The sequence below is a fragment of the Nicotiana tabacum genome, chromosome 2 (genome assembly GCF_000715075.1).
Source record: "Nicotiana tabacum cultivar K326 chromosome 2, ASM71507v2, whole genome shotgun sequence".
NCBI classification, from domain to species: Eukaryota; Viridiplantae; Streptophyta; class Magnoliopsida; order Solanales; family Solanaceae; genus Nicotiana; species Nicotiana tabacum.
The window spans coordinates 87,227,325-87,236,307 of NC_134081.1; the positions used below are offsets into that span (position 1 = coordinate 87,227,325).

Here is an 8,983-nt window from a genome sequence, read left to right on the forward strand (position 1 = left end):
TGGTCGGCCTTATAAAGCTCGCTAAGCCTCGTTTCCCTCTCCCCTTCACTTATTAATTAAGTGGAAAATAGTCGTCGGCATTCTATAAGCGACTTGACTGAGTCTATGAAGCTTTCCTTTTCTAGTAGTCGGCCTGTAATGCCTCCCTTCATTTGCTTGCCTCCTTGCAGCTCAGAATGCCTAATGCCTATTATTTAGTGCTAGAATCTAACCGCCATAAGCTCACCCTTCGGGTCTCGCTTCCAGTGCAGGAGGCCAAGCATTCTGCAAGACGTCCCGGCCTGGGAGCCCCGTTTGCCTTTGGTACTTTAGTAGATCTTCTAAAATAAAAAGCGCGACTTCAGCCTTAACTCCAACTACATTACGCAAGCTCCACCGATACCTACCTATAGAGTAAAAATAAAATAAAAAAGTACCAGTGACGACAACTTTCTAGGTTTATGGATTCAGTCAGCTAAACTCCATGAAACTCCTCAATCAATATCAACAAGATGTCGTGATCGCTTAGGCTTGGTTTACTTTGGTTTGAATGTAAACTAAAATAAGCGGCGTTTATTCAAACAAAGGGAACCGAAGGTTTCCTTGTTTAGTAGTACGAAAGTAATTCTACTATTAAGATACTTAATATTAATAAGAAATATTCAGTGTTGTAGTTGTAGAACAGAATGCCGTTCGCTTTTACTTTGACTTTTTGAGAAGGACTTAAGTAGCTAAGTTTCCAAAGGTGAACACCCCCTGTCCTTTATAGTATAGTCGTAAAGGGCTTCTCAGAAAAGTCAGGAAGAAGGCATTTGAAAGGTCGACCACAATCTCATAGGAATTCTGGTGGTAAAACCGATGACTACACAGCTCTATACCAAGTCATGAGCGATAGCGAAGCCAAGCCGCCATCTATAGGCAAAGGGACGAAAGCCCGACGAAGGCCTATGCTACAGTAAGAAAAAAAAGTACGTTGAGGCTACGAAGTCACTTAGCCGTATACTATACAAAGGGAAAGGCGTCGGTACGGAGTCACGTCAGCTGTGGATATAGACTAGGCTATAAGGAACGGAGTCAACAACTATGGACCGAGACTACACTAAGGAACAAGGAAGCTTGACTGAGAAAAGAAGTCAAGGAACGAAGCTGCTTCTCTAATAGCCCCGTTGAATAGGAGGGCGAAGGCTTTTTGAAAAAGTCTTTTTTGTCTTGTAAATGCATTTTTTTCTATTTAGAGAGAGGGGGCTTCAAGTTCTTAGGAAGAGCCGTACGAGACAGCTCACGTACGGTTCGGGAGCCGAGCCCCTGCGCAGGGGCTTAGGTCAACACTTATATAATAGCCAGTCATCAATTGGAAGCGGGCAAGATGGTGATGAATTGCGATTGGTCTAAACCTTCGACTAGCGACTTATTATGACCTGCCCAGAATGCCCATACAGACTAAGACCTTATTCACACAGTGAAGAAAGGCCGAGTGGAAGGGGGCAGCCAGCTGACTGCTTCTTTGCCATGCGCTTTGCTTCGCTTTATTTTATAGAAGAGAGAGACCAAATGAGAGTGAAAGGCAAGGGCAAGCGATAGAAAGGAGAGTCCATCGCGCGAACTACTACTACTAGAAAATTGTGAGACCATTAGTGAAAGAAGGACCAAGGAGGATTCTATCCTAAAGGAGAAGGAGGAGTAGGAGGAGTCAGTTTTCTTTGAAGATCGAGGAACGTAGTGTCGGACAATTATGTCATTCGGAAGAAGTCTTCTACAGAAGAAAATCCTATTACGAGTAAGTGGAGAGGAAAGATCTCCAGGGATTCTTATCTCATTCCATTCCAGTGGCTCAACCAGTAACCAATGGCGAAAACTAAAAAATCCATGGTTTCCCGGTAGAACCCTATTTCGTCCAAGTTGTTTCGGAACTGGAAAAAAGAAGCGGTTTTTTGCATCCCACTTGTATATCGTATTTGGCCGAAGAAGCATCGGACAGGTTGGAGTTCTTACCTTCTTGGGACTCTATGGACCAAGATCTGCTTTTATTATATGGTCAATACCGATCTACTTTAGTAGATCATATGGATGTAGAAAAAGCTTCTAATTTGGATGAAATAGAAACATCTCTTTTCCATTTCTATTTACCCAGTTCATATCTTTGTTTCGTGTGTTCCTGGGAGGAATTCGATCTCGGAATACCACCTAAATAACTACGGCCAGAGAGTCAAATAGGTCGGGAAGAAAGAGTCTGAGGTCGGGTCGGACGACATACATCTTGGTTGGTTCCACCACCACTAGAGATTGGACATATATATAATCTTTCTTCTAAAAAAAGGATTCTTATATATATATTTTTAAAATAGCTGCAAGACCAAAACGGGGTGCAAAAAACCGAAAGCCCTTCTTTTATTTAAGTTCCTCCCAGATACATAGCTTACATACCCGGCTCAACATTCTTGGAAAACAATCGAATTGAGGGTTCGGAGGAGAATTGGCCATTCAATCTTGTGAACTAATCGAGACCGAAATTGGAAAAAGAGATACGAACGGAGAGGAATAACCAATCGATGAAAGAACATGAAACCATTCTGTTTCAATAGAGATACGAGAAACGGCTGGGGGCAATGAAGTAGGTGAAGTGGTTGGATTTTGCGAGCTATTCCAACCACTGCTGGATGTGATTCCAAGAGCCGAACGAGAATGAATACCACACAGAAGAGTCAAAACCAGGCTCCCTAATGGAATGTTTAACCGATCCATTCCGGATCGACCGAATTGGTACGGAAGTTGTAACATGGGAAAACCATGGAAAACACGACTTATTTGAATAACCTGGTGACCTACCAATTGTAGAAGTAGGATTTTTGGCAAGCAATAAGCACTTAAATAATACAATTCAAGTGTACCATCTTCTTTCTCATTTCGAGGAAAAGGTGCGAAAGGAAAAGGAAACAAAGGAGGGATCCGAATCGGACCTAAATGGGAATGACATGAAAAGTCTTTTTCAAAACCTATCATTAAGGGCGTTACGATGATATATTAGAGGAATAGAGAAAAACTCATTATTAGTGTGGAGGCGAAGATCTGTTTATGATATAGTTCAAGAAAGAGTCGTCTCATTTCCTTACTTCTTTATAATTCATTCACTTCAAGACTGGTTCTGAACGCCGCGTAACATCATCTTCAACCAACCTCCACCGTACTTTCGGTGCGACCACTAAAGAATTGCTTATACACTAAACAGTTGCTTATATACATTTACTAAAATACTGACTTTCATTCATTATCATTAGTCCAGCGTGAAACTAAGAAAGTGAGATGTGCCTAAGGAGGCATGTAAGCAAAGTGTGCAAGCTAAGAGAAGAGGAGAGATGTTTGCAATTACTACCACAAGAAAGCCGCCCCATATCTTCTAAAGGGGCCTGGGCCTGTCACTTCGTTCGTACCTTCTTGTCTTAGGCTTCTAACTGAACAACATCGCCTTGCCGCCCCACCACTAGCAGAAGCTAAGCGCTTGAAAAGCGCGCTAAGAAAGGTTTCTTCTGTCGCCCTTTCTGTGTAATAGTCCACCAGTAGCGGAAGAGAGGGTTACCGTACATACAAGAGTCTTCCAGTTCTTACGGAAGCTCTTTCTTACCAGTCAATCAAGTAGTACAAGAACTATATCTTATCTTATCGCCCGGCGCGGCAGGTCGCCTTTTAAATTAAGTAGATAGAAGAAAGTCTTAAATAGATAAGGAGTAGGTGAGTGAGTGAGTCCTCACTGACCTGAGCGATTTCGATCACCTAGCAGGCCTTTTATTTGGTAGGTAACATCGCCAAAGCGTATCATCAGATTTGACTACGAAGGAAGGAACTCCAAGTGAAAGGGCACCGTCTTGTGCAAGGCAATGATAGTTGGCCCTCTATCATCTTCTATCCGGTAGACTTGGTAAAAGGGCCCCGACTTATTTCCAGAATAAGAGTTCGACCGCGGCTTCCCCCTTTTTTTTGGATATTACCAAACCTAGCCTAGCCTTCGTAAATCACACTAAAGCGGACACCCAACTATGGAAAAGCCTCCTTAAGGGTGGGTTAGGTTAGTCAATCCGGCCCGAGACGCGTTCGTTGACAAAACCGCCGTAGGAATTCCTACTTTTCAATAGAGCGGAGGCGAACTGATCAACGAGAAAGAGGCCCTACTCACTACAAACGAATACACCACAAGATCGAACTGCACTCATGCCTCTCCCGCATCAAGTTGACCGCCCCCCCTACGTAGTGATTCTATCAATCATGTACGTAGGTAGGACCCTCCATTCTGATTGGTATATCATGAAAAAAGAAAGCCATTTGCACCAGGCGCACTGCGCTTTCCCTTGCCCAGATGTTCGCCTTTCTAAGTCAAGTAATGGTGACCCACCGAAGACTGGAGCTTCGTAACATGTTGACGAAGGCCCCCGAACTGAGGGTTCGGTCAGTAGAAGGGACGACTTTGTCTCCACGGAAGAAGAATAGCCCCGCTCTCTAGCCGACTGATCCCGTTGATCATATAACTGGGAGGGAACGTGTCACATTAGAGGTGAACGATTAGAGGTGTCCTCTAATCACCACGACGAGGTTAGTCCCTCTTTTACTAGACTCGGCTATGAATATTCATGAAGAAATGAATGTCGGGATCTTTCTTTCACTGCTAACCCCAAGAAGTTTCAACATGCTGAAACTTTTCGTTTTGTCGAGCCCCGAGCTTGTGGTCCTCCTTTGAGTGTGGGTTCAATTGAATGAATCTGTCAAGTCAAGAAAAACGTACATAGCAGCAAGGATAGTGCATCGCCTATTTATCGTTCTCACTCGGGAGCCAAAACGAACACGCCTGCTACCTACTGTACTGGACCTTCGACCAGGCATTCTACCTTTATCAAATCGGAACCAACACCATTGCATTGCGCCCGAACAGTTGAGCGGCCGCCTGCCAGCAACTTCCGTGCATAGATATAGATTCATTCTTTGTACCTGGTCCGGCCTCACAACCCTTCGCGGGTTGATAAGAAGTTAGTCTTGTTTGGTAAGACGTAATTGGACAAAGAAAAGAGAGTGCTCGACCGGAACAACGGCCAACAATGTAATTACATAGACAACTACTCCTCCCCTGATCCTTAAGGCTTTAAGGCGAATCGTATGGCGACTGGAAAGAAAGACGACCTCACCTTCTCTGGTGTCAGTGAGAGCTATTTGAGTATCCCCCGTTGACCTTCTTTTGTAGATAGAATCTTCAATGAGTGGAAACAAGAAACCTTACTAAGAAAGGTGCTTGTTGAGTAAGGCCGGCTTTCGAGCCCAATCCCCTTTACTAGGTTGGGCGCTTGAGCGCATCTTTCTCATATCGATCAAGGCTTTCCTTGAGTTTGAAATAAGGGTCAAAAAGCAAGGGCGTAGCAGCTACGTGAAGTTGCGCCTTAGTGCATCCGTTTTCTTGCACGAGTGCTAACGTGCGACCTTATGTTTTCTTCCTCTTGCTCTGCAGCACGAGCCTCATACAGAGCCGCGCTCCTTTAATATGATGAGAAGAAGGGGGGCCGACCTCTTTTCCATACCAATCCTTATTTACTACTACATCTTTTTTGGGGTGTATAGCTCAGTTGGTAGAGCATTGGGCTTTTAACCTAATGGTCGCAGGTTCAAGTCCTGCTATACCCAAACCTACCTTACACTCTACTATGAATAAGGATGCATAGTAGCCTTCAAAGATGACTCTTTGGCCTTTAGACTCACTTCGGCGACTTCGCCCTTTAAGTGACAAGGGATTGAGCCGCTCCAAGCGGAAAGCGATAGTGAATCCCGAACTTGCCCACGCACATCCAAACTGGCCTCAAAAAGCGATCGGAAAGCGAAGCCCTTCCTTTCAATCCTATCTAACCACCGCTCACCCCGATCACATATTGGCACGTTCATGATGCATCATAATCAAAAGAGGTCGTAAAGTAAAGAAGACCTATGCATCAGTGTACTGTCATGATCACATATTAGCTCGATTTTATTGACGGCTTGAAGGCGAAGCCGCCTATTTCTTAGGGCAAAGGGCGCTCCATACTCCTAACTCCTTCCACTTCTCCCAGGGATAGGAACTACGGCTTGACCTTCGGGGAAGAAGTCCGTGGGACCCCTCCTTTGAGGGCGCCTAGATAGTGAAAGGTTATCCCTTTGCAATGCTAGAAGCTAAGCAAAGTCACAAAGCTGGATGACTACGCTCAAGCAGAGCTCAAACCCGGAGGTGGTGGCTAAACTCTGCGGCGAGCAAGACTATCTTGGTGAATGCAATAAGAACCGGCTGCTCGCCGCAGCAGAGTGCTTTGCCCATGCTGCTATCCACCGCCGAAGCGCTCAAGGGATTCGTGCTTGAATGTCGAGATCAGGGGACTCTATCCAATCCATGCGGTAAATCTGTTTGTGGTGGAAAAAACTCAAAAATAAAAAGAAATAAATAGAATATAGAAAATCATTGAATTTGTTTGCTCTGATACAAGAGATCGGCCCCGAAGCAAGATATGGTGGGTGCCAGCAACTTTCACTTGTTAGGAGTAGGGGCTGAAAAGAGCTCTTTGTATAGGTTGGGTTTTCTAGGCTTTGATGCTTACCTTCTTATTATTAAAAGGGGAAGGTTTAAAACTTTTCAGCCCTTTTGCTGGATTGTTGGCCCGCAGCCCCGCCCTATATAATGAATAAGGAGAGGATTATCGATGACCGAACCACTCTTATACTACTCCTTACCTCACCCCCCTTGTCACTTAAAGGAAAAGCTAGAGAAGGGGGCCTGCTGGAAACCCTCGCCTTCGGCTCCATACTGAAAAGGTTGGCCATGAAGGGACATCACGACTATCCTTTCTGGGAATACCGGGCTTTATATGATCCTGATCAGTGATCAGTATATTTTAATATTCTGGATCCTTATGTTCTTTTTTTTTGTTATACTAGCGGCGGCAGATCTATTAGTAAACAGGAGTCATTATCGCTCACCCGGCTGGATGTCAATCTGACAGATGGATAGGCGTAGCAGAAAAGAAAGGGTCAATTACAAGAGGAAGGCGGAGGAAAAAAGACGAGAGAGAAAGACCCAGGAGGCTCGCAGCTACCACGGCCGTAAGCACTCCGCTCGTTTGTAAGCCCCTTTAGAGATAGGGGCGAGCCATGAGCTTACTTCGAGTATTTATGACTCAGGTGGCAACACGTGATAGGTGAATGACATAATTCTCGAAGAGTTACACGATGGCCATGTGATGATGCATCAAATAGATGCAAGGGTGGATGACTCAGTAGGTCCTTGTATGGACTGATTGTGTTCCCCACAGGGAGAGCTTTAGAGGAAATAGGAGTGGACATCTATATGGGCTTCATGTGATTCGAAGCCAACCACTATGTATTGCAAGAAATTCTTATGTGTACCTATGTATACCTAATGAAAGCAACAAGAGCCTCTTAACACTTACCTGCCTAAACCAAGCAATATTAAAGAATCAATCCATTACTAGCAAGATACGATATGGCTTAGCCAAAAAAAGGTGAGCGCCTAGCGCGAGCCTTATTGAAAACGGCCTAGCTAACGAGCAATTTTTCTAAAGCAAGAAGCAAGGGCGCAGCAGCTGCACGAAGTTGCTTCTTAGGGCATATCCGCTTTCTTGCTCATTAGTGCTTAACTAATAAGATAGAAGGAGCCTTTCTTGCTTGTTTAGTAAAGTCAAGCTTTGGCGGTAGGGTTGGGATGGCTTGCTGGGGCACGAGTGCCCTTACTAGTTTTGGGGCTTTGATTGGCAAAAGAAGTTTTCTCCTTCTAGCCGATCAAACCTATCCTTGGGTTCGATCCAGCAAGTGATTCCCTCCTCGAAAGAGGGATAGTCGTTAGGTCATGAATGGAATGCGAGGAAGAGAGATAAGCAGTTGGCGGGGACCATTCGTTATCGGTCCATATTGGGTAGATCTACCCCTCTCATCCTCTGATCCTTTATCTACCATTCAATCTATTGATTTAATTTCTTCTCGACTAGCCTATTACACACTCGGGCCAATCTACTACATGCTAATAATGGTCTTTTGGATTTCATCTCCTACAAAAATAGCAAGTGGTTGGTCGTTCGATCGAGTCCATCCCTTGAAGTCGTACCCTCCCAGTATGCGTGAGTCTTCCGCCGATTGACAGAAATGCCGGCCGGAATTCGAGAACGGTTCATCCCACCATAATGGATCTATCCTACCGCTACCTACTAGTGGATCGATTTAGGGAAGGAAAGAAATACCGATGTTGCAATTCTTCCCATCCCGATAAAGCGAGTCACCCATGATTTGAGAGTTCCATTTTCCGCTGATGCAGGCCGGTTGGGATCCCAGCAGGCAAACCACTGTGTTCGTTCCTCACCCTCCTTCCAATCAAATCTATTCTAAGGTGTTCGGAGGCAGGGGAAAGAAAGGAGGGATTGATAGACCAACTTGAACAGATCCATAACATGCTTCTATCTGTCCTGAATAAGGGAATTAAGGCGGGTATAGTCGAACTGAACTGCTTGATTCTAAGGTGGGTGATAAGTAGCTGTATCCGTATCAATCCTACCATCTCTTCTCACGAAAGACTTTCCATCCCGTCTCTGAAAGTTTTGCAATATAAGTGGCCCTGTTTCAAAGCCCTAGAAAACCCCCTTACTCTCTCTCAATAAAAAAAAGCCCTTTCCCCTTTCTTTAATAATATAAGGTAATCTTTGAAAAGTAACACGCTCCAGACATGCAATTAATCCATAATATCATCCATCGTTGGCATTATTGGAAATAAATCACCCAACTCTTATTCAAAGCCCATCTACACACTCCAGTTGCTTCCTTTTGAGCTAGTCAAGCAAGCGTTGAACACGGACTGAGACTCTCCCGCCCCTTTGACAGTAATTCCTGCACTTGACGTTGGATCTCCTCATTTGAAAATGGGTATAAGCGAGAAGCCGCTTTGCAGGGTAGACTCGCTCCTACCTACAACTAAATCTGCTTCTATATCCTCCTCTTATCT

General features: G+C 44.6%; 1 non-coding gene across 1 annotated transcript; it reads left to right on the forward strand.

The window, feature by feature from the left end:
* Positions 1–5,564: 5,564 nt before the first annotated feature.
* TRNAK-UUU (transfer RNA lysine (anticodon UUU)) lies at positions 5,565–5,637 on the forward strand. Its single transcript has one exon. It is a non-coding gene; the product is annotated as a tRNA-Lys (tRNA).
* Positions 5,638–8,983: the final 3,346 nt, after the last annotated feature.